General features: G+C 39.2%; 2 long non-coding RNA genes across 3 annotated transcripts; both read right to left on the bottom strand.

Annotated features, from left to right (window-relative positions):
- Positions 1–22,006: 22,006 nt before the first annotated feature.
- On the bottom strand, positions 22,007–22,756 carry LOC110896972. The gene is made up of 3 exons (XR_002568330.2): positions 22,657–22,756; positions 22,141–22,582; positions 22,007–22,076 (listed from the first exon to the last, which is right to left on the bottom strand). It is a non-coding gene; the product is annotated as an uncharacterized LOC110896972 (long non-coding RNA).
- A 413-nt stretch (positions 22,757–23,169) lies between these two features.
- On the bottom strand, positions 23,170–23,774 carry LOC110896970. Of its 2 annotated transcripts, none has more exons than XR_004874079.1 (3): positions 23,704–23,774; positions 23,466–23,617; positions 23,170–23,378 (listed from the first exon to the last, which is right to left on the bottom strand). It is a non-coding gene; the product is annotated as an uncharacterized LOC110896970 (long non-coding RNA). The 2 variants fall into 2 exon arrangements; XR_004874080.1 differs by having other exon boundaries at positions 23,466–23,555.
- Between the last annotated feature and the right edge of the window lie 2,317 nt (positions 23,775–26,091).

Genomic DNA, 26,091 nt, shown 5'->3' with positions numbered 1-26,091 from the left:
TTGGGATTTTTGAGTGAACACTAGTGTATTTGCGAACTGAGTGAACAGATCCTGGCCATTGATTTACACACGTGTATGGCCAGGATTAGTTCAGTTCGCAAATACACTAGTGTGCACTCTTGAACCTAAACACACACATATATATATATATATATATATATATATATATATATATATATATATATATATATATATATATATATATATATGGATGGGTTAAAATAAGAACCACCTTGAGTTTTGAGAACCGTGAGAACTAAGCCATCCAAAATGTTTTTTCCCATTTTTTACTTCTCAAAAGTCATAAAAATCACTTGTTTCAGCAAAAAAAATTAAAAAATGCCGCATACCCATATTTACATGAGGCTTAAAAAATATTTATATCCTACAAAATTTATACCAACGCATAAAAAAAACTTGTATCAGTTAAAACTGTCAAAACTACCGACTCGACGGATTTTTTTTTTTTTTTTTTACTTTTTATTTACAGATGTGTTTATAATATTTTCATCTGCGTTTGTGCAAAAAAAATTTAGCCCAACTCGCGCGGGAAGAAAAATTTCTCAAAACTCGTGGTGTTTCTCATTTGAACCTTCATATATATATATATATATATATATATAGGGGAAGGTTCAAATGAAAACCACTAGTTATTGTGAAAACTCGAAAACTAATTAAAAAAAGCCAAAAAAAATACAAATTTTTTTTTTTTTGCAAACCAAATTTCGCAGGTTTTTATATATAAAAAAAAATTTTTCAAAAAAAAAAAAAAGAATTTTGTGTAGTTCACATGTGTAATACCACCCATGTGTAAGTGTACTACACATTGTATTATTACACATGTGCACTACACAATTTTTTTTTTTTGAAAAAAAGTTTTTTTTATATATAAAAACCAGCAATTTTTATTAAAAAAATTGAAATTTTTTTTTTGTGTGTTTTTTAGGCTTTTTTTAGTTAGTTTTCGCGTTAAAAGTGGTTTTCATTTGAACCATCCCCTATATATATATATATATATATATATATATATATATATATATATATATATATATATATATAGGGGATCGCTAAAATGAAAACCACCTCTAGTTGTAAAAATCATGGGAACCACTTTCTAGCCTTTGGATCAACAAGATGAATGGATGAGATTAAAAGTAACAAAAATTAATATTAAATAGATTTTGTCTTATTATGTCTTTATTATTTTAATCCAAAAGGGTATTTAAGTAAAATAACTCTTTTTTGTCCTTTTGCCTTTATTATTTTTTATTACTTTTTTGTTTTATTATATTACCTTTTAGTTTTATTATATTACTTTTTATTATTTTAAAAGATTTTTTTAGTAAAAACGTTAGAAAACGGCGCGTTAAAAAAATGTCGCATTAAAAAAACGGCGCGTAAAAACGACGGTTGAAAAAACCCGGCGTGCAAAAACCGGCCCGCAAAAAAAATTGTCTTTGTTAAAAAAATTATATTACCTTTTAGTTTTATTATATTACTTTTTATTATTTTAAAAGATTTTTTTAGTAAAAACATTTTTGAATTCAAATTTTTTTAACAAAGACAATTTTTTTTGCGGGCCGGTTTTTGCACGCCGGGTTTTTTCAACCGTCGTTTTTACGCGCCGTTTTTTTAATGCGACATTTTTTTAACGCGCCGTTTTTTAACGTCGTTTGTTAACGCCGTTTTTTACGCGCCGTTTTTTTAACGCAATTTTTTACGCGCCGTTTTTTAACGCCGTTTTTTTAACATGCCGTTTTAGCGTCCCGTTTTACGCGCCGTTTTTTTACGCCCCGTTTTTACGCGCCGTTTTTTTAGCCTCCCGTTTTAACACGCCGTTTTAGCGTCCCGTTTTACGCGCCGTTTTTTAACGCCGATTTTACGCGCCGTTTTTTTAACGCCATTTTTTACGCGCCGTTTTTTTAACGCCATTTTTTACGCGCCGTTTTTTAACGCCGTTTTTTACGCGCCGTTTTTTAACGCCGTTTTTTTAACGCCATTTTTTTACGCGCCGTTTTTTTAACGCCATTTTTTACGCGCCGTTTTTTTTAAACTCGCCGTTTTAGCGTTCCGTTTTTACGTGCCGTTCATACGGCCCGTTTTACGCGCCGTTTTTTTACGCCCCCTTTAAATTCAGATTTTTTTTATAAAATGTTTATACTTTTTACAATTTAAGTTTTACGTTAAACTTTTTACGTTTTACTTTTTTTTTACGCGTCGTTTTTAACGCCGTTTTTTAACACGCCGTTTTTTACGCGCCGTTTTTTTAACTCCGTTTTTTACGCGCCGTTTTTTTAACGACGTTTTTTTAACGCCGTTTTTTTACGCCGTTTTTTTAAAACGCCGTTTTTTTATGCGCCGTTTTTTTTAACGTCGTTTTTTACATGTTTTTACACGTCGTTTTAACGCGCCGTTTTTTACACGTTTTTTTGCGCGCCGTTTTTATGCTTCGTCTCCGCCCAATTTTTTTTACGCCTTGTTTTGCCCAACTTTTTTTACGCCCCGTTTTTTTTGCGTTGTTTTTTACGTTCCGTATTTTACGGCCCGTTTTTTTACGAGCGTTTTTTTTACGGAACGTAAAAAAGTTTTACGTTAACGTTTTTTACGTTTTTACGTTTTTCGTGCCGGTTTTTTACGTTTTACGCGCCGGTTTTTTACGTTTTACGCGCCGGTTTTTTACGCTAACGGTTTTTTACGTTTTACGCGCCGGTTTTTTATCGTTTTACGCGCCGGTTTTTTACGCTAACGTTTTTTTACGTTTTACGCGCCGGTTTTTTATGTTTTACGTAAAACTTTTTACGTTTTACTAAAAGCTTTTTACGTTTTACGTAAAGCTTTTTACGTTTTACGTTAAAACTTTTTACTTTTTACGTTTAACGTTTTACGTAGAACTTTGTACTTTTTACGTTTTGCATTTTACGTTAAAACTTTTTACGTTTTACGTTTTACGTAAAACTTTTACGATTTACGTTTTACGTAAAACTTTTTACGATTTACGTTTTTACGTTTTACGCGCCGGTTTTTTACGTTTTACGCGCCGGTTTTTTACGTTTTACTTGCCGGTTTTTTACGTTAACGTTTTTTTACGTTTTACGCGCCGGTTTTTTACGTTTTACGTAAAACTTTTTACGTTTTACTAAATTTTTTTTACGTTTTACGTAAAACTTTTTACGTTTTACGTTAAAGCTTTTTACGTTTTACGTTAAAACTTTTTACTTTTTACGTTTAACGTTTTATGTAAAACTTTGTACTTTTTACGTTTTGCATTTTACGTTAAAACTTTTTACGTTTTACGTAAAACTTTTTACGATTTACATTTTACATACGCACCCAGAAATCGCAAACTCGAGAGGTGTCTCAGATATATTGTTATCATCATCGACACCTCAAAAAAAAAAAAAAAACCCAACAAACAAAAATAAAAAAAAAAACGAGTGGAATCTTTAAAAAATACGATGTTTTGGCTCAGATTTTTCCGATAATCAGAGGCTGCAAGAAGGGGTTGCAGGTTCAAAAACCTACCCTCCACCATCCTTGCCGCGCCCTCGTCATCAAAATATACGGGTTTTTTTTTTTACATCATCATCGCCCAAAAGATCCAAAACATCACACAAGATCAAATCAAAATAACCAGCATCATAAAAAATCCGCCGTAAACATCAAAAGTAGCAGACAAACATCACACAAGATCAAATCCAGCATATACCCAAGATCAAATCAAAAGTAAAACCCAGCATATACCCAAGATCAAATCGAAGTAAAACCCAACATATACCCAAGATCAAATCAAAGTAAAAACCCAATATCAAATCAAAGTAAAACCCAGCAACAATAACAACCAATTTTGTGTAATTGTAACACAACAGAAACAAATTGAACCTTTGGGACTCACGAAAGGTTGACCGGCCGGCTTAGTACCAGACCAAAATCCCAAAACAAGCAAACACCATCTGGGGGAAACAAAAGCAAACACCTAGGGTTTAGGTAAGCACCCAACCACCAAGACGCTCACCCACCATCCACCACGATCGTCCCGGTCACCCACCATCCACCACGTCTTGGCACCACCGGAGACGGCGAAGGAGAAGGAGGGAACCGGAGACGGCGGCGGAGGGAACTGGAGACGGCGGCGGAGGGAACCTGCCCTACCACCGGCTTCCAAACACACCACCTGCCCCACCACCTTCTCCCCACAAAACCACTGGTCACCCACCTCTGCCACACACCACCAAAAAACCCCCCACCGCCACCAACCCTAACGCCACTACCACCAACACCGTCGCCCACCTCTACCCCACACCACCACCATCACCGATCTCTGCCTACCACCACCACCAGATTTCCGGTGGTGAACAAGTCGAAACCCCAAGTCGCACAAACGACCACCACTTGGCTCAGCGGAGAAGATGGGGTTGTGGCTCACCGGAGAAGATGAAGCGAGGGAGATGAAGGGTTGCGGCTCACCGGAGAAGATGGGGGGGGGTGTATGAGTTCCAGCCGGCGGCGATTACTGTGCAGAACATTTCGAAGGGGGCGATTACGGTATAGACGGAGGGGAGAGGGTGTTTGGCTGCGGGGTTGTCGCCGGAAACAGAGGCGATCTCCTTCTCCGATCTTTCTCTCATCAAGATGGTGGATTTGAAGAGAGAGAATATGCAGAGATTTTAAAATGAATGGTATCATCAATGGAGTTTTATAAAGGAAAAGAGAGAGAGAGAGAGTCTGTATTGAAAAGAAAGAGAGAGAGAGAGATTAATGGAAAGATGAAATTGTCTACGTGATATAAATTTCAAAGAAAGAGAGAGGAGAGAGGAGAGAGGAAAGAGGGTGTGAATTAAATAAAGAGAGAGGGGTGAGATTAGACATTTAGAGTAAATGACCAAACTACCCTTTTCGTTGGCTGATTGTGATTGGTGGAGAGTGGTTCTCATGGTTCTTACAACTGGAGGTGGTTTTCATTTTAGCGGCTCCCTATATATATATATATATAGGGTAAGGTTCATTTGAGAACCACCCTTATTGCGAGAACCGCGAAAACCAATGTGAACACAAAAAAATACCTTAAAAAATCCAAAAAACCTACAATTTTTTTAATATTTTTCTTATATAAATTGCTATATTTTGTTACAAAAAAAAAAACGTTTTTTTTTTCGAGTAACAGTTATAGATGCACATGTGCATATGTATCATTTCTTGGACAAATTCCATAATATATTACAAGTAGTACAAAAATGCACTTTCATTTATACTACCATATTTAATACACTACTGTTTACATTACCAATATTAAAAATGCACATGTGCATCTATATGTATCAACATGAAATAAGGTGTTTTGGTACAAAAAGTTTGTGATTTTAAATGATGAAGTAGGCATACATGTGTTTTGGTTAGTTATATCTAGTGGTTGATGGTTTGATTATATTTGTCACTTTATGATGTAATATGTTGTTTGGATGGTATAAAGGGTGTTGATGTACATATAATAAAGTGAAATATTGGTAATAATATTGTATTATGGATAGGAAAAAGCAATGGTATTGTATTACAAATGGTAGGAGGTAATGGTAGTGTAGTATGGATGGTATGATAGATGAAAGGGAGTGTGTATTCAAAGTGGTGTACTAAAACACGTTATAACATGTTCATCTATATAGATGCACATGTGCATTTCTAGTGTTGTTAATGTTATAACAAGTTCATACATATAGATGCACATGTGCATTTCTATTATTGTTAATGTAAAAAGTAGTGTATTATGAATGATAGTGTAAATGAAAGTGCAATTGTCTGATATTTGTAATGAATTACGGAATTTGTCAAAGAAACGATACAAATGCATATGTGCATGGATAACTGTTACTCGAATTTTTTTTTTGAATTTTTTTGTGTTATTGACGAAATATAGCGATTTTTCCAAAAAAAAAAATAGTAAAAAACAAAAATTTTGGGTGTTTTTTAGATTTTTTTAGGTATTTTTTGTTTGTGTTCACATTGATTCTCGCGATTCTCACAATAAAGGGTGGTTCCTAACAGATCCTTCTCCTATATATATATATATATATATATATATATATATATATATATATATATATATATATATATATATATAGGGAAGGGAGCCGCTAAAATGAAACCATCCTCAATTGTAAGAACCATGAGAACCACTCTCAACCAATCAGATTATGCCAACCTAAAGGGTATTTTAGTCATTTACCCCAAATATCAAATTTTCCCTCTCTCTTCATTAAAGTCACCTGACTTTAAATACCTCTCTCATCTCTCATTTCTCATCTACTTCTATCTTCAACTCTTTCTCTCTAATTTGAATCACAGATCTTCTTTCCACCATTTTTGAATCCCCTGCTCTTCTTCTTTCCACCTTTTGGATCTATGTTGATGCCACCTCCCTCGTCACCCCTACCGCCGCCACACACCTCACCTCCGTCGTCACTCTGCCACACAGAATACCACCGCCACACACCCCACCTCCGTCGTCACTCTGCCACACTGAATATCGCCGCCACACACCCCACCTCCATCGTCACACACACACAGAACTCAGATATGCTCTCTCTCTCTCTCTCTCTCTCTCTCTCACTGGTTGTGTTTTTTTTTGCGGCGGTGTGGTGGTGAACGGTGGGTGTAGGGCGTTTGTAACAGTGGGTGAACGGCGGTGTAGTGGTGAACGGTGGGTGAACTGCGGCGGGGGTGTGTCGGTGACTGTGACAACTCGTATTTCAGAACCTGTCTTTGTGTTTAATGTAACTTGTATGAACTCGATATGACAAGTTGATATGTTGGTTTTAATGAATACGTGTTACGTGTTATGTGATCTTGTGTAATGTATGTATGTAATCGCACAAGCCCATTCGGGCCACGCTCTTGTACTCGAACCATAAGGGCAGCCCATAAAGGGTTCGGCCCACTCCCTTAGTTCGAATAACACCTAGTGTGTTAGTATAAATTCTACACTTCACCAAAACACACAAAGTTTAGCAAACCCTAAGCCTCTCTCTCTCTCTCTTTCTCTCTCTATCTCTCTCGAAGCCGACGGCCCCACCTCTCTTTCTTGAAGACCTTCTTGTTCGGATCATCCTTGTTTTACCTTCTAACCGGTTAGTGTTTCATGGTTATTGTTTTGTTAGATGGTATTATGATTCCATGATTTGATGTGATAGCTAGGGTTGTTAGTATGAATGATGAATGATTTCTGATGTTGTGTTAATGTATGAACAAATGATATATATAATTGGTTAATGCCTTTAAATGATCGAACCGAACCTATATGGTAATTGTGAAACTAGTGTTGATTTGGAATTAGGGTTTATGTGATGATGTTTATGTAAATCGGATGGCATGTGATTGATCTAAGAACCGAATGGATGCAATGTAATTGGCTGTGTGTATGTGTCGGGTTAAAGGCATGATCGAGTATGAAGTGTTGTATGATGATTTGAATCCAATGATTTGATAGTTCAATGTATAAGTTGTTGCATATGTTTTGAATATGATTAGAGTTCATATAAATTATGTGATGAGAACCATGATTTGATCCATTAAAGTAGAGATGGAAACTGTTAGTGATGATTTAACTGAATGAATAAGAATTAGGAAACTGTTGCATGATTTTAGGAAAATCACATAACTGATCGAACAAGGTTGTCGGTCGCACAAGACCAGATCGCACAAGATATGATCTGATCGTACAAGCTCTAGTCGCACAAGTTAGGTACAACCATTGAAGAACAGTGTACAACCTAGAACTGCAAGATCGCACAAGACAAGTGGATCGCACAAGGTGGTGCCGATCGCACAAGTCTTGGGCCACACACATCTGTTGAACCTCATTATGCTGTTGGGCCTTAAAGCCCAAAAACTCAATCGCACAAGCTGTCTTGGCTCGCACAAGATTATATGGGCCGCACAAGTTGATTATCTGTTTAATTGTTTGGGCCGTATAGTTTTGGGCTGCATGTTGGGGCCGGGTTTGCATGGGATCGCACAACCCGTTGTGAGTCGCACAAGATTGTGCTGGACGCACAACAGGTTGGGCCGGTTACCTTTTTGGGCTTCATCTATTGAGTCACACAAGACCGTTGGGCTATTAAACTTGTGCGAGCCCAATCATTTGAGTCGCATAAGTTTGAATATGTTGTGTACTTGTCTGTTAATGCGATAAATGTGATCTTAAGTGTTTGCCATGATCCTTACATGCTTGAAACCTGTTAGTTTATTGTGTAAGCTTTGTGCACTACTTGAACTTAGACCTGACTTGTATGGTAACCATGTTAGGACGTGGTTGACCACTAGCAGCACGATTGACCATATTGTGTATCTGCCGAGCTAACCTAAGGTGAGTTCACACTTTCTACAAGGCATGGGATTCCCGGTGGTTTGGGAATGGGTTAAGAAACTAAAACAGAACCTGCATATTCTCCTTGGGTAGAATATGTACCTCCATCCTCCATGGGAAGGATGACAACATTAAACATGCGTATTCTCCTTGGGTAGATTACGTACCTCCATTCCTTCGTAGGAAGGATGACAACAAATAACCTACTAGACAAAACTCTATCATGAAGTCCCTCATTTTTATATCGACTTAATCGCCGGGCCAATGGCGAGCGGGTCATTAGTTGATAGCGCTATTAGGGTTGACAAGCCTCACACCGTGCCGGTAGGACTGGCGTGTACTAATGGATCTGGGCACTTAGTCAATGATGATAGACATTGACGTAGGGCACAACTTACTTCAGTCAGTTGTCGATATGGTAACGGTCTAATGGTTAACATGGGGAAGCCCCCACTGGTTATGGTTTGGGAAACAAGGAAATGGTTAACTCATGGTTTTCGAACGAACTTAAGGTTTTTGGAACAACTTTAAAATGGACAACCAACTGTGAACTCGCTCAACTTTGTTGTTAACTCGTTGTTACATTCCTTGCAGGTCGTTAGGTACTTTTATGGAGCTTGCACGAGAAGGAGGAGTCGTTGTGGGACATGGACTGTTGGATTCCATGTTGAACATTTGAACTTTTAAAACTTATGTTTTGGTTTTATACTTTATGCTTCCGCTGATAACTTGAACTTGGTTAATTTGTTTGGACACCAATTATGTTGTGGTTGGTTTTATATTTGCTTTAAATACGTTGTTCAATATGACTGATGGCTTGATCCTGGTCATGTCACGCCTCCTGCGGTGATACTCCGCTCGTGGATTTTGGGGGTGTGACAGATTGGTATTAGAGCCATTGGTGTGACAATTCGAGTTTCCAAGATTTACACCTTTGCATTAATCGCACACTAATTGTTCGTTTGTTTGCACGACTGGTTTGTTTCACAACTGTACACGTTTGTAATACGTTCAATCGTATTGTGTTTGATTTGAGTATTTGAGGTGCAACATAACTGTATTTGTTGATATATGTTTGTATGGTTATATTGCTAGTTCACTTAATAACAAGATTTAATAATAATGTGGAGCCATAGCCGAATGCCCCAACCCCCTACCCACATAAACTCAAGTGATGAAAACACTTTAACTATTTTCGTCCACTGCTATTGTCGAAAACACACACCTCACGAAAACACCTAAGTGTTTTCGTCCCAAAGGTGGCCAACGAAAACCAAATGGGCCTTGGCCCACTTCCGATTTAGTATATGTTTTGATTTGAGACTTTACGTGATAACTCGGGATCCGCAAAACCCTAGAACACTAACTGTGACGGCAACTACAAGCCTACGAAACCTTCTTGTGCCATCAATCCGCTACTTTCTATTTCGGTTAGTGTGATTCTTGTTCGTGTAGTGGATTAAAAACACTTGTGATTATTTGTTTGATTTTATGTAGTAACAGTTTTATTCATGGATTGAATATATATGCGATTAGGTCATGACTGATTATGCATGTGATTGTATTTGGTTTTCAATTTTGATTATTGTTTATCATGATGATGATGATGAACCGACAACATGTCTTGTGCCGATGACTTTTAGTGAATGATTCTGATATGATGAATGCTGTTATGTGGATTAGATTGTTAGACATTATGTGTTAAATCTTGGTGACTTGTTAGAATGGATGTGTCATGTGAATAAAAGCTGCAGCCCACTTCACGTATTAGATCAAATAACAGCATGTAAACATTAACTATTGTCAGTCATGGATGTTGGTTTTGATAAAAGTTATGATGCTATGAGTCAGAGGGTAATGATTAATCCTTGTGGGAACTTGACTTTTGTGGAATCATGTAACTAATCAAAGTTTTGTTTTAGGCGGCACAACATAAACTGATGGGTCAAACTGTACATGTAATGATTGGTTAGATCTTGATACATGTTTACTGTTATGCTTGATGACCATTAGGGTTTTGTTTCGTAACTATTGATGTTGATGATCATGATGTTCAACGAAAACTCACCTCAACGAAATCCAAAGGGATTTCGTCACCCATGTGTTTTCGGCCCATAGGTGTTTTCGTCACCCTTATACCCAACGAAATCTCCGCACAAAGGACATCACCTTAGGTGATTTCGGCTAAGGTGATTTTGGCCCAAGTTTGGATTTCGGCCCATAGAGAGTTTTCGGCCGTGTTAGTTCTGTAACTGTTAAACATTAACTCTGTTAGTTCAGTTAACTCTATTAGTTCATTAACTCTGTTAAATGATGTAACTCTGTTAAGTAGTTAACTTTATTAGCTTGTTAACTTTGCTTGTTAACTCTGTTAGTTAACTAGAACTGTCCGTTTACTGTACCTGTTATGTATTCTAATCATGCTAGGTTGTTAAATCTGTTAAGCTCATTAACTCAGTTAATAAATACATTAACTCTGTTGGGCATGATATATGATAACTAGGTTAAGGAACTTGCATGTAACTCTGAACCTGGTATGATTGACAAACTGTTATGTGATATTTAACTGCCAAATTACTCTGTAATACTGATTGTACGTGAAACTTTATGAACTTGAACTGATTGAGTATACATGCACACTATAGGACTTGACTGATTGATTGTGAGCACATAACTTAGCATACCGAGCAAACCAAGGTGAGTTCACACTCTTACTAAGGCATGGGATTCCCAGGGCATGGGAATTGGGATTGAAGGAATGAGATTGAATAGAATCGTACTTACTCTATTACTAGACTACCATACCATCGTCCTCGGTTGTGCAGGACACATACGTAAAACCTACGTATACTTATGCTACTTGCTATCCTCGGTTGTGAAGGATACTCACGTAAAACCTACGTGAAATTATACTCACTACTGCCTCGGTTGTGTCAGGCACTTACGTAAAACCTACGTAAACCCCCGCGTACCCCTATCCGCGGTTGTGAAGGATTACTTACGTAAAACCTACGTAAACCCCCGCGTACCCCTATCCTCGGTTGTGAAGGATTACTTACGTAAAACCTACGTAAACTTGTACGTGTTACTGTTCTCGGGATATGTAGAACACTTATGGTTACGAATAGTCTAGTGGTTATACAACATGGGAAGCCCCCACCAATAGAACGTACTATCGGCCCAGTAGAGCCACATGTTACAAACGAATATACTATTACGCATTTACTTTCTGTGAACTCGCTCAACTAGTTGTTGATCCTCTGTTACATGCCTTGCAGGTCGTTAGATACATGGAGCTTGCACAGGGAGGAGCTGGTCGTTGTGGGCTTGGATCGTGATTGTCTTGTTAAACACTTACGACATTTGATACTTTATTATGATGGGTTTTAGTTATACGCTTCTGCTACACTGTGATAACATACTTATGTTTTGGAACACCTTTCATATGGATTTGGTTGGGTTTAATGGCAATTACTTTTACTATATATATTGTTCTATATGATTGGTGGCTTGATCCTGGTCAGTCACGCTCCCAAGCGGTGATACTCCGCAGGTGGATTTTGGGGGTGTGACAGATTGGTATCAGAGCCATTGGTTATAGAGAACTTGGTTTTAATATGGGAAAAACGTTTTTATTAAAACCAGACTATAACCAGAACAGTGCTCTCAACGATCCACAACGACGCTTCGCTCCACGTGCAAGACTCAACACCCTAGGTAATAAGGTTTATGTTTATTACCTGCTTGCTAGAACTGCATAGAACTTTGCTCGTAGTATGCTTAGATTTCAATGCTCGTTACTTGTTATTGCTTGAGAACACTTGCGTGCTTACTCTCTTCTGTCATCGCACTATTCGTGAACCACCCTAACTTATGACACTTTTGCTATGAAGATCATGGCTGGACGTATTAACATGACACAAGCCCAATTGACGGCTTTCGTTAATGAACAAGTTGCTGCGGCACTGGCAGCTGCTCAAGCAGGTCAACACGCCCCACAACCTGTCTGTACTTTCAAGAACTTCATGGACTGTCGTCCAAGCACGTTCAGTGGCACGGAGGGAGCAGTGGGACTCCTCCATTGGTTCGAAAAGCTCGAGTCTGTGTTCAAAATGTGTGAATGCCCTGAGGCTCGCAGGGTGAAGTACGCCACTGGCACACTGGAAGGAATTGCGCTAACTTGGTGGAACGCGCAAGTGCAGATCTTAGGGTTGGCAGCTGCTAACGCCACCCCTTGGAATGACTTCAAGGAACTGATTAAACGTGAATACTGCACTCGGGAAGACATCCACAAGCTGGAGGAGGAGTTTTATCATTTGAAAATGACTGGGTCAGAAATCGAAGCTTACACTAAACGGTCGAACGAGCTGGCTGTGTTGTGTCCAACTATGGTGGACCCTCCAATCAAGCGCATTGAGTTGTACCTCAAGGGATTAGCGCCAGAGATACAGAGCCATGTGACATTGGCTAATCTTGACAACATTCAGGCTATTCAGCGCCTCGCTCATCGTATCACAGATCAGGCAGTGGATCAGAACAGACTGCCTAAACGTATCAGCGCTATTGCTACCGTTACCACTTCTACTACACTTGCTACTCCCAGTGACAACAAGAGAAAATGGGATGGGGATTCCAGCAAGGGATCAGCTTCAGTTCAGTCACAGGTTCAGCAGCGAAAGACTGACAGTTATCAGAGTCCCAGTCAGCACTCTTCAGGCAGTCACAGGCAGGGCGGATATCGAGGGAACCTTCCGAAGTGTAACAACTGCAACAAACACCACAGTGGCCAGTGTAACAAGGGTCGCTGCCAAAGATGTCTCAAGATGGGTCATGAGGCCAAGGATTGTAGAAGCCCTCGGCCTGCGAACCAGAATCAGCAGCAGCCACAAGCACAGCAGAATCAGCAACAGGGCAACAAGGGGTGTTTTCATTGTGGCGCAGAAGGGCACTTCAAAAGGCACTGCCCTCAGTTAAACAGGAACCAGAACAACAACAACCATAACAACAACCAGGGAAACGGCAACAACAACAACAATGGTGGGAACAACAACGACAACGAAGCAAGGGGTCGTGCTTTTGTGTTGGGGCAGGGTGATGCCAGGAATGATCCCAACGTAGTCATGGGTAAGTTTCTCCTGGATGACTTTTATGTTACTGTTTTGTTTGATTCGGGTGCGGATACGAGTTATATGTCTTTGAAAATGAGTAAATTGTTAAAACGTGCACCCACACCCCTAAACACCAAACATGTCGTAGAGTTAGCAAATGGTAAAAGTGTAGAAGCCACGCATGTAGTCAAGGGTTGTAACATCGTTCTCGCGGGTCAGGCCTTCTCGATTGATCTTATTCCAATAGTTCTGGGTAGTTTCGACATCGTCATCTGCATGGATTGGTTATCCAAGCAGCAGGCGGAGATCCTATGCAAGGAGAAGATCATTAGTATTCCTCGTACGGGAAAGGAACCTCTCGAAGTTCAAGGCGACAAGAGTGGTGCTGTGGTTGGCATCATCTCTTTCTTGAAGGCACATAAATGTTTACGAAAGGGGCACACTGCTATTCTGGCATTAGTTACAGATGCATCGACGAGAGAGAAAAGAATAGAGGATATTCCAGTTGTACGCGAATTTCCTCAAGTGTTTCCAGAAGATTTACCTGGTTTACCGCCTCATCGTCAAGTCGAGTTTCAAGTCGAGCTAGCTCCAGGAGCAGCACCAATAGCCCGCGCACCGTATCGTTTAGCTCCAACTGAACTGGAGGAACTATCTAAGCAACTACAAGAGCTCTTGGATAAGGGCTTCATACGTCCAAGTTCTTCGCCTTGGGGAGCTCCAGTATTATTCGTGAAAAAGAAGGATGGCACTTTCAGAATGTGCATAGACTATCGCGAACTGAACAAGGTCACAGTGAAGAACCGCTATCCTCTTCCTCGTATAGATGACTTATTCGATCAGTTGCAAGGGTCGAGCTACTACTCCAAGATAGATTTGAGGTCAGGGTATCATCAGCTGAGAGTCCGGGATGAGGACGTCTCCAAAACTGCATTCAGAACTCGCTACGGTCACTACGAGTTTCTGGTCATGCCATTTGGGCTGACGAACGCGCCTACAGTTTTCATGGATCTTATGAACAGGGTGTGCAAACCTTATCTTGACAAGTTCGTCATCCTTTTCATCGAGGACATCCTGATCTACTCCAAGAGTCAGGAGGAACACGAGCAGCACTTACGTCTTATCTTGGAACTTCTTCGAAAGGAACAACTGTACGCCAAGTTTTCAAAATGCAACTTCTGGCTTCGTGAAGTCCATTCTTAGGCCATGTGGTGAACAGGGATGGGATTCATGTTGATCCATCCAAGGTAGATTCGATCAGGAACTGGCCTGCACCGCGTACACCAACGGAAATACGCCAATTCTTGGGTTTGGCGGGTTACTACAGACGATTCATCAAAGACTTCTCAAAGACCGCACAACCGCTTACACTACTGACACAGAAGGGTGTCACCTACCGTTGGGGCAACACTCAGGAAACTGCTTTCCAGTACTTAAAGGATAGGCTTTGCAGCGCACCTATTCTCTCGTTGCCAGAGGGCACGGACAATTTTGTGGTCTATTGTGACGCATCGATTCAGGGTCTTGGTTGTGTATTGATGCAAAGGGATAAAGTCATTGCCTATGCTTCGCGGCAACTTAAAGTTCATGAACGGAACTATACTACACACGATTTAGAGTTGGGAGCTGTTGTTTTCGCGCTCAGGATATGGCGACACTACCTGTACGGTACCAAGTGCACTATTTACACCGATCACAGGAGTCTCGAGCATATCTTCAACCAGAAGGAATTGAACATGCGACAACGACGATGGGTTGAACTACTGAATGATTACGAATGTGCCATCAAGTACCATCCAGGCAAAGCCAATGTTGTGGCTGACGCTCTCAGTCGAAAAGACACTCTGCCTAGGCATGTACGAGCCTTGCAGCTCACTATTCAGTCTAGTCTTCCTGCACAGATATGAGATGCTCAGGTAGAAGCATTGAAACCAGAAAACGTCAAAGCTGAAGCCTTACGCGGCTCGAGGCAACGATTAGAACAAAAGGGAGACGACGCCTACTATGTAACAGGGCGTATTTGGGTACCACTATACGGCGGTTTACGAGAACTTGTGATGGATGAAGCTCATAAGCCTCGCTACTCGGTACATCTAGGTTCGGATAAAATGTATCACGACATCAGAACTACATATTGGTGGCCTAGCATGAAGGCCCACATAGCAACTTACGTCGGCAAATGTTTGACGTGTGCAAAAGTCAAAGTGGAGTATCAGAAACCAGCGGGCCTACTTCAGCAGCCCAAGATACCGCAATGGAAATGGGAAGAAATTTCCATGGATTTTGTTACAGGCCTACCCAGATCTCAGCGGGGGAATGATACTATATGGGTGATCATGGATCGACTCACCAAGTCTGCACACTTCCTGGCTATAAAGGAAACGGATAAGTTCTCCACTCTCGCAGACGTTTATCTTAAAGAAGTTGTTTCGAGGCACGGGGTGCCCACCTCCATCATTTCGGATCGGGATGCACGATTCACGTCGGAACTATGGCAAGCGATGCATAAATCTTTCGGCTCACGGTTAGACATGAGCACAGCGTATCATCCTCAGACGGATGGGCAGTCTGAGCGAACGATCCAGACTCTTGAAGACATGCTTCGGGCATGTGTTATTGATTTTGGCAACGGCTGGGTAAAGCATCTCCCTTTGGTGGAGTTCTCATACAATAACAGCTATCACACCAGCATACAAGCCGCTCCATTCGAGGCATTGTACGGGCGCAAATGCCGGTCACCTCTCTGTTGGGCAGAGGTGGGGGATAGTCAGATCACGGGTCCGGAGATTGTAGTGGACGCCACAGAAAAGATTGCACAAATACGACAACGCATGGCGGCAGCACGCGACCGTCAGAAAGCATACGCGGATAAGCGTAGGAAACCGTTGGAATTCCAGGTCGGGGACCGGGTTTTACTAAGAGTCTCACCCTGGAAGGGTGTGGTTCGTTTTGGCAAACGGGGCAAACTAAATCCGCGGTACGTCGGACCGTTTGAGATCATAGAGAAGATTGGCAAAGTGGGGCAAACTTTTACGATTTACGTTTTACGTAAAACTTTTTACGATTTACGTTTTTACGTTTTACGCGTCGGTTTTTTACGTTTTACGCGCCGGTTTTTTACGTTTTACTTGCTGGTTTTTTACGTTAACGTTTTTTTACGTTTTACGCCCCGGTTTTTTACGTTTTACGTAAAACTTTTTACGTTTTACTAAAAATTTTTTACGTTTTACGTAAAACTTTTTACGTTTTACGTTAAAGCTTTTTACGTTTTCCGTTAAAACTTTTTACTTTTTACGTTTAACGCTTTATGTAAAACTTTGTACTTTTTACGTTTTGCATTTTACGTTAAAACTTTTTACGTTTTACGTTTTACGTAAAACTTTTACGATTTACGTTTTACGTAAAACTTTTTACGATTTACATTTTATATACGCATCCAGAAATCGCAAACTCGAGAGGTGTCTCAGATATATTGTTATCATCATCGACACCTCAAAAAACAAAAAACAAAACCCAACAAACAAAAATAAAAAAACGAGTGGAATCTTTAAAAAATACGATGTTTTGGCTCAGATTTTTCCGATAATCAGAGGCTGCAAGAAGGGGTTGCAGGTTCAAAAACCTACCCTCCACCATCCTTGCCGCGCCCTCGTCATTAAAATATACGGGTTTTTTTTTTTTGCATCATCATCGCCCAAAAGATCCAAAACATCACACAAGATCAAATCAAAATAACCAGCATCATAAAAAATCCGCCGTAAACATCAAAAGTAGCAGACAAACATCACACAAGATCAAATCCAGCATATACCCAAGATCAAATCAAAAGTAAAACCCAGCATATACCCAAGATCAAATCGAAGTAAAACCCAGCATATACCCAAGATCAAATCAAAGTAAAAACCCAATATCAAATCAAAGTAAAACCCAGCAACAATAACAACCAATTTTGTGTAATTGTAACACAACAGAAACAAATTGAACCTTTGGGACTCACGAAAGGTTGACCGGCCGGCTTGGTACCAGACCAAAATCCCAAAACAAGCAAACACCATCTGGGGGAAACAAAAGCAAACACCTAGGGTTCAGGTAAGCACCCAACCACCAAGACGCTCACCCACCATCCACCACGATCGTCCCGGTTACCCACCATCCACCACGTCTTGGCACCACCGGAGACGGCGAAGGAGAAGGAGGGAACCGGAGACGGCGGCGGAGGGAACTGGAGACGGCGGCGGAGGGAACCTGCCCCACCACCGGCTTCCAAACACACCACCTGCCCCACCACCTTCTCCCCACAAAACCACCGGTCACCCACCTCTGCCACACACCACCAAAAAACCCCCCACCGCCACCAACCCTAACGCCACTACCACCAACACCGTCGCCCACCTCTACCCCACACCACCACCATCACCGATCTCTGCCTACCACCACCACCAGATTTCCGGTGGTGAACAAGTCGAAACCCCAAGTCGCACAAACGACCACCACTTGGCTCACCGGAGAAGATGGGGTTGCGGCTCACCGGAGAAGATGAAGCGAGGGAGATGAAGGGTTACGGCTCACAGGAGAAGATGGGGGGGGGGGTGTATGAGTTCCAGCCGGCGGCGATTACTGTGCAGAACATTTCGAAGGGGGCGATTACGGTATAGACGGAGGGGAGAGGGTGTTTGGCTGCGGGGTTGTCGCCGGAAACAGGGGCGATCTCCTTCTCTGATCTTTCTCTCATCAAGATGGTGGATTTGAAGAGAGAGAATATGCAGAGATTTTAAAATGAATGGTATCATCAATGGAGTTTTATAAAGGAAAAGAGAGAGAGAGAGTCTGTATTGAAAAGAAAGAGAGAGAGAGATTAATGGAAAGATGAAATTGTCTACGTGATATAAATTTCAAAGAAAGAGAGAGGAGAGAGGAGAGAGGAAAGAGGGTGTGAATTAAATGAAGAGAGAGGGGTGAGATTAGACATTTAGGGTAAATGACCAAACTACCCTTTTCGTTAGCTGATTGTGATTGGTGGAGAGTGGTTCTCATGGTTCTTACAACTGGAGGTGGTTTTCATTTTAGCGGCTCCCTATATATATATATATATATATATATATATATATATATATATATATATATATATATATATATATATATATATATATATATATACTAGTCATTTACCCGCGCGATGCGGCGGGAAACGTATCACTTAGGTTGGTGAGTTTAGGGTATGTACGGGGCGGTTCGGTTTTAAGCCATAACCAAATGGGCATTAAACATGCATATTAATTTAGGAGAGGGGAACATGTTGACTCAAAAATGCTCACTTTTGTGGCGGCGACAACTTGCAATGCGGTACTCGTGTTCTATTAGTTATTAATCACAAGGGTGGATGTAGCTTGAGAGTAGGGGTAGCCGTCGTTACCCCTTGATGTTTCGCCAGTAGTGCAAAGTTTGGAAAAAATTGACGTTTTTTTGATTTCGCTGCTCCTATAGAAAAGAAATTTTTAAAACGTTGCACCTTTACGTTTTTTCTAAATTCGCCAATGTTATCCTGTGATATATTATATAGTATTTATGCTAGTGCGTCATTGTAACATCAATTACGATATGTTAAGTGTGTAAAGAAGTGTGGTTTACTCATACACTACGTCGATCATTTGTGGTTAATAATTTAGCTCTAAAGTATGGAAGGTGTAGAACTTGGGATGGATTCATCTTTCTATATCTCTAAATTTTAAATGTTACTATTATTGTAAAAGTGCTAAGATTTGAGGAAAACGTTTTTTTTCCGATTATATTACATTTAGTGTAACATGTTCTTGACTGAGTAAAAAACTTTATTTAATATGTTAATTTCATATTATTAATATACCTAAATTTGAAATTGATGTAGCAATTTGATAATACTAAAGGATGCAATTAATATAGTTTAAGGTCGGTTTTACAACGCCATATTCGGTTTTGTTGGTTTATCAATCCTCTCATCGTTTCAACGGGTTCCGACATGCCCTTCAAAATGGCCGATCCATTTTTTCACCTTTTTGTTGGTCGGCCAATTGGTTTACAACGCCATAAGCATGCCAAAACATGCCCTTCAAAAAAGTATGACGCGAGTTGAAATGAGTCCTCCATCGGTCATTCCATCTAGTCTGTTATAAATATTTAATGAATTAGATATAATAAAAAAAGTTTTTTTATATAATAATAATTTACAAGACTTTTGACCCGTTTGACCTGTTGTCAAACAAATACAACCTGAATCAACCAATTTTAATACAAACAAGTTGAAATTGCTATGCTTCCACTTGAATCTTAAGCCAACAAAACAGAACAAAAATGGTATTGCAGTGATGTAAATACTTCTTAAATGTTATCATCACAATCCTTGTAGCCATAAGATCCAGATAAGATTCTTGTATTCTTTTGTAGAATTAAAGTAATCTTTTTAACAAAAAAGTGGGCCAAATGGATAAAATAAAGATAAATTAACTAAAAATTGGGCTAAATGGGTTAAACCGAAAAAAATTCACCTTTTTGGTGCCTAAATCGCTATCTAAGGCTTCCGTAATTGACTCATATAGACTATGAGTTACAAATGCCCCAATACAATAATCTCCGGGGCCAGTCAGAAAAACATGAAAAATCTACACCTGGGGTATATAGGAGGTTGTCTAACCTTGCAGCCTGCCTCTTTTGACTGGTTAACATCAAATAGAAGGATATTTAAAAAAAATTAGATATGAGTTTTGTAGAAATCAGGCATCACACTAACCGTAGCAATGCACGCCTCGAGAATGAATTCAGTTGGTAACTTCCAAAGCTACACATTATGTGATGCCAGACTGTTTTTAAGAGGTATGACCAGTCTCTTCTATGTACCTACACATACACACGCATTAGAATTTATGAGCAACCTAAGTCTTCCAGGCCTTAAGTTCCCTTAATAACTGTTGATACCTTTTCTAGGAAAATTAGAAAGTGCTAAATACGGCCTCTGAAGTTCGCTTAACCGCACCAACTTCCATTATAGCTGGTCGACCAGCCTACTGCTGAAAACAATAATAGAAATTATTCAAAAAATAAGTTTTCCAAACATTTTTAACGTTTGTAAATAATAGGGAAACTTACCCAATCACTTGAATTATTATCTTTTACTTCTTTAAAAATGCGAAGCCCTGCAATCACGAATATAAATACATTACGTGTCGTCTATGTATGATTTGAGATGTAAAGAATAACAAAATCTAGGAAGACTGACAAAGAAGGCTTTTAAATCCAGATGGCTTGGATGGGTCGGATTGGATGACTTGAAAAACATTTGTCATCGGTTTTGAATAACAAATGTATCAATATGATTACAAAAACTACGTTAAACAACATTGATGCATTTTTGTCCATTTTAAATAACCCGTGTGACCCATATTAGCTATTTTTATTCTATCCATTTAACCTGTTAGGGGTAAAACATAACCAAATCGACGTGGTTATAAGAAAATGGGTCGAAATTGCCACATCAAGATTTCTGCAAAGACGCATAAAAAGAATTGATGATTCATCAAGTACCTTGTCATTTAGATAGACCGCTATTTCAACAGCGAAGCTCCAAATTCTTTTAACAAAAGTGGTAAATGGGTCGGTTATCAAAAGTGAAGCTCCACATTCTTTAACAAAACTTGGAATAGTGTCAACTGCCTCTCCCTGGATCAAACATATATTCTTAAATCAGGTTCTAAAAAACATTAGTAACACATCATTACAAACTTTTAGTTTCTGTGGTTAATTATTACAAACTTTTAGTTTCTGTGGTTAATCAAATGAAGTTTCAACTCAAATGAAATCAATATGAATTTTTGGGAAAAAAAATCATAGGGGCATGAATCATGACACGACACAATAAATTCACAAGTTTGGATTTAGTATGAATGACTTGGATATCAGTTTCTGGTTCTGGTTGAACCCACGGACATGTCTATGTGATGTGTCTTGTTTGGGTTGGACCTGCCACCCAAGCTCGTCAGCCCACGAACCCGACCTATTTAACACCCCTATAAACCAGAAAGCCCATGGCCAATAGTAATAAACAAGTTAATTAAAAAATAAACCAATGCATTACTCACCTGAAACAAGAAAAAAGGTATATGAAGCGTCTCTTCAATCTCATGATTCAGCTGCTGCAACCCCCTAAGCATAAACCCCAACTGACGAGCTTTTGCACCAAGAAACTGATCGAACAAATTAAACACAACCGCAAGTCCGCAACAGGCACATTGAGCCTGTTAGCTTGATCAACGGCATGAATCAAAGCCCAGTTGTCTCTCAACCGCTGATCTATGAACATCCAGATAACGGTTGAATATTTACACCCACTTATTTTCATCCAAGTGAAACGCTGCTAAGGACCTCTTTTGACAAAGTGTTTCCAGTTCATCGATGTGTTTGTTTCCACCATAATATCTACAAAAAAGTATAACAAATCAAAAAGCATATTACATGATTACATCAATAAAATTTATAAATTATAATGACAATTATCACCTTCCTGTCGGTTACACGAAACATGTCGTTTAACAAGCTCGTGTCTCTTGCCTCGGCTCACCACCACTACAGAAAGCTTTGGTTCCCTGAACCAATCATATGTTCACTCATAATATTCGCTGTGTTATTAGAAAAGAAAAAAAAAAGTACCTTTGCAGTGAGAATAATAACTCCTATTGTACTATCATCTCTAGCATCATTGAAAGCGTGAATTAGTTCCTTAATTGTTTGCGGTCGGAATGCATTTCTCCTCCCTGGCCTGTTTATTGTTAGGCCTGTCCCAGAAATTACCCGATTTTGACTTGTTACCCAACCCGTCCATATTTCCACCTTTAGTTCTGAGCTACTTCTTACTTTTAGCTATATATCAACAACGCGATAAATCCCGTCATCCATTGGCCTTGCATAATCAGGAAGAGTAGCAGCCAAAGACTGAAACTCTTTATATTTGGATCAGACTGCAAATATAGCATATTATGCAGCCAAAATCAAAAACTGATAGTTAATGTTTATTAACCGACCATTCATCCTAGCATTTGTATTATAAGCCAATACGACATATAGGGTTACTCTTAACGAGGCCAAGATCCACCTGCAAAAAAGCGAAAATAGAATCACACCACCGGTTTTTCATTATTATTAACAGATTAATGCAATTGTGCATACCTTGTGACCGAAGAGATCTCGGATGTTATCAATGCCATAAAGTATCATAGTTGGCCTGGTGTATATTTCTTGCTCGGCTCAGTGTACGGATTGTAAGCCGACTGCACTTTTGGAGATACAAACAAGATCAGCAGTACATAAAAACTACAAGTTCAAAAACAAACCCATCAAATTAAACCAGCAATCTTCCAGTTTTGAATCACAAACTTTGGGCTTTCGATTCATTGATAAATAATTTGAGAAAAACAAGAAAATGTAACTAAAACTTTAAATTAAAACACAAATTAGGGCTCGGAAATAACAGTAATTGGTGCAAGATTAGATATCTGTACCTTTAGAAATAGAACCCGCTTGAAACTTAGGGTAGGAAACTACACCAATAGTGGCCCTAACTCTATCCTACATCAAGAGCATTGCACGTGCATCTTAACTTGCACCCTGAAATCAACAGTTAATCAATTCAAAATGAAACTAATGACAAATAAAGATGGGTATATGAAGTTAACAGACCTGCTAAAGCGGAGAGCTAAATCATCATAGCCTTCAACATACAAGAAATCACATCTCAAGTGAACCTAATGCCACAATCATCCACTAAACAACTGAAAAAATCAAAAATTTCAAAAACAAATTAGAAGATTCGTAAAAATATATAGGGTTTACAACCATAAAAACTCAGATCTGCAAAGTTTTGCTTGTCATCTCCATCACTCCATCTTCATCTACAACAAAACAACCTAAAACGTCAAAATTTAACGGTAGCACGGTAGATCTGAGAAAACTTTCAGCAGAAAATAGAAAAAACCTACCTGATTTGCATCTTCATCCACCGATTGCAACCATACAGAAGCAAACCTATCAGATCCGGGCTTGTCATATTCCCTAGCTCTGCTTGTTTCCTGCAAAGTTATTAGAGAAAGAAAAAGTCTTAGATCTGCAAAGTTTTGCTTGCCATCTTCATCTACAACAAAACAATCAAAAATGTCAAAAATTAAGGTTACCCGGTAGGTCTGAGAAAACCTTCCGTAGAAAATAGAAAAAAACTACCTGATTTCAATTACACCGAAGCTTCATCATTCTTATTGACGCAAGAATGTTTTTGTACTGTTCTTGAATGTAGCTAAAAACTCAGATCTGCAAGGCTTCATCCTTCTGGCTCGTGTATCTCCACCGTTCCATCTTCATCTACAACAAAACAACAAAAAACCCTAAAAGTCGATGATGGTCCGGTAGATCTAAGAGAACATTCAGCGGAAAAAACTACCTGGATCTTTTTTCCACCGACTGCAACTACACCGAAGTTTCATCTCTCTGATTTCATAAGAATGTGTGTTTGTACAGGAGGAGGCGGCTTGCGATTTTAGGGTTTCTGGAAAATGGAGAGAGAACGGGGAAGGAAGATGGGGCGGATAATGAGGATGCATTATGAATGAACCCTAAACGCAATAGGTATCCCGTGTTTTTTTAGTATAGAAGGGTATAATAGGAAAGTAATGTTTTCTGGTGCTTAAAAGACTTGTACAGCATGCTTTAGAGGTGTTTTAAGGAAATTTCAAGGACCTTAAGAAGTCCTTTGGATATGTTTATTATATAGTATATAGATATATATATATATATATATATATATATATATATATAGGGTAAGGTTCATTTGAGAACCAACCTTATTGCGAGAACCGCGAGAACCAATGTGAACACAAAAAAATACCTTAAAAAATCCAAAAAACCTACAATTTTTTTAATATTTTTCTTATATAAATTGCTATATTTTGTTACAAAAAAAAAACGTTTTTTTTTCGAGTAACAGTTATAGATGCACATGTGCATCTATATGTATCAACATGAAATAAGGTGTTTTGGTACAAAAAGTTTGTGATTTTAAATGATGAAGTAGGCATACATGTGTTTTGGTTAGTTATATCTAGTGGTTGATGGTTTGATTATATTTGTCACTTTATGATGTAATATGTTGTTTGGATGGTATAAAGGGTGTTGATGTACATATAATAAAGTGAAATATTGGTAATAATATTGTATTATGGATGGGAAAAAGCAATGGTATTGTATTACAAATGGTAGTGTAGTATGGATGGTATGATAGATAAAAGGGAATGTGTATTCAAAGTGGTGTACTAAAACACGTTATAACATGTTCATCTATATAGATGCACATGTGCATTTCTAGTGTTGTTAATGTTATAACAAGTTCATACATATAGATGCACATGTGCATTTCTATTATTGTTAATGTAAAAAGTAGTGTATTATGAATGATAGTGTAAATGAAAGTGCAATTGTCTGATATTTGTAATGAATTACGGAATTTGTCAAAGAAACGATACAACTGCATATGTGCATGGATAACCGTTACTCGATTTTTTTTTTTTGAATTTTTTTGTGTTATTGACGAAATATAGCGATTTTTCCCAAAAAAAAAAATAGTAAAAAACAAAAATTTTGGGTATTTTTTAGATTTTTTAGGTGTTTTTTGTTTGTGTTCACATTGATTCTCGTGATTCTCACAATAAAGGGTGGTTCCTAACAGATCCTTCTCCTATATATATATATATATATAGGGAAGGGAGCCGCTAAAATGAAAACCATCCTCAATTGTAAGAACCATGAGAACCACTCTCAACCAATCAGATTATGCCAACCTAAAGGGTATTTTAGTCATTTACCCCAAATGTCAAATTTTTCCTCTCTCTTCATTAAAGTCACCTGACTTTAAATACCTCTCTCATCTCTCATTTCTCATCTACTTCTATCTTCAACTCTTTCTCTCTAATTTGAATCACAGATCTTCTTTCCACCATTTTTGAATCCCCTGCTCTTCTTCTTTCCACCTGTTGGATCTATGTTGATGCCACCTCCCTCGTCACCCCTACCGCCGCCACACACCTCACCTCCGTCGTCACTCTGCCACACAGAATACCGCCGCCACACACCCCACCTCCGTCGTCACTCTGCCACACTGAATACCGCCGCCACACACCCCACCTCCATCGTCACACGCACACAGAACTCAGATATGCTCTCTCTCTCTCTCTCTCTCTCTCTCGCTGGTTGTGTTTTTTTTTTGTGGCGGTGTGGTAGTGAACGGTGGGTGTAAGGCGTTTGTAACAGTGGGTGAACGGCGGTGTGGTGGTGAACGGTGGGTGAACTGCGGCGGGGGTGTGTCGGTGACTGTGACAACTCGTATTTCAGAACCTGTCTTTGTGTTTAATGTAACTTGTATGAACTCTATATGACAAGTTGATATGTTGGTTTTAATGAATACGTGTTACGTGTTATGTGATCTTGTGTAATGTATGTATGTAATCGCACAAGCCCATTCGGGCCACGCTCTTGTACTCGAACCATAAGGGCAGCCCATGAAGGGTTCGGCCCACTCCCTTAGTTCGAATAACACCTAGTGTGTTAGTATAAATTCTA

Source organism: Helianthus annuus, chromosome 12 (assembly GCF_002127325.2).
Source record: "Helianthus annuus cultivar XRQ/B chromosome 12, HanXRQr2.0-SUNRISE, whole genome shotgun sequence".
In the NCBI taxonomy this organism is placed as follows: Eukaryota; Viridiplantae; Streptophyta; class Magnoliopsida; order Asterales; family Asteraceae; genus Helianthus; species Helianthus annuus.
The sequence above is the reverse complement of the archived record's forward strand: the minus strand, read 5'-3'. Positions and strand labels throughout refer to the sequence as shown.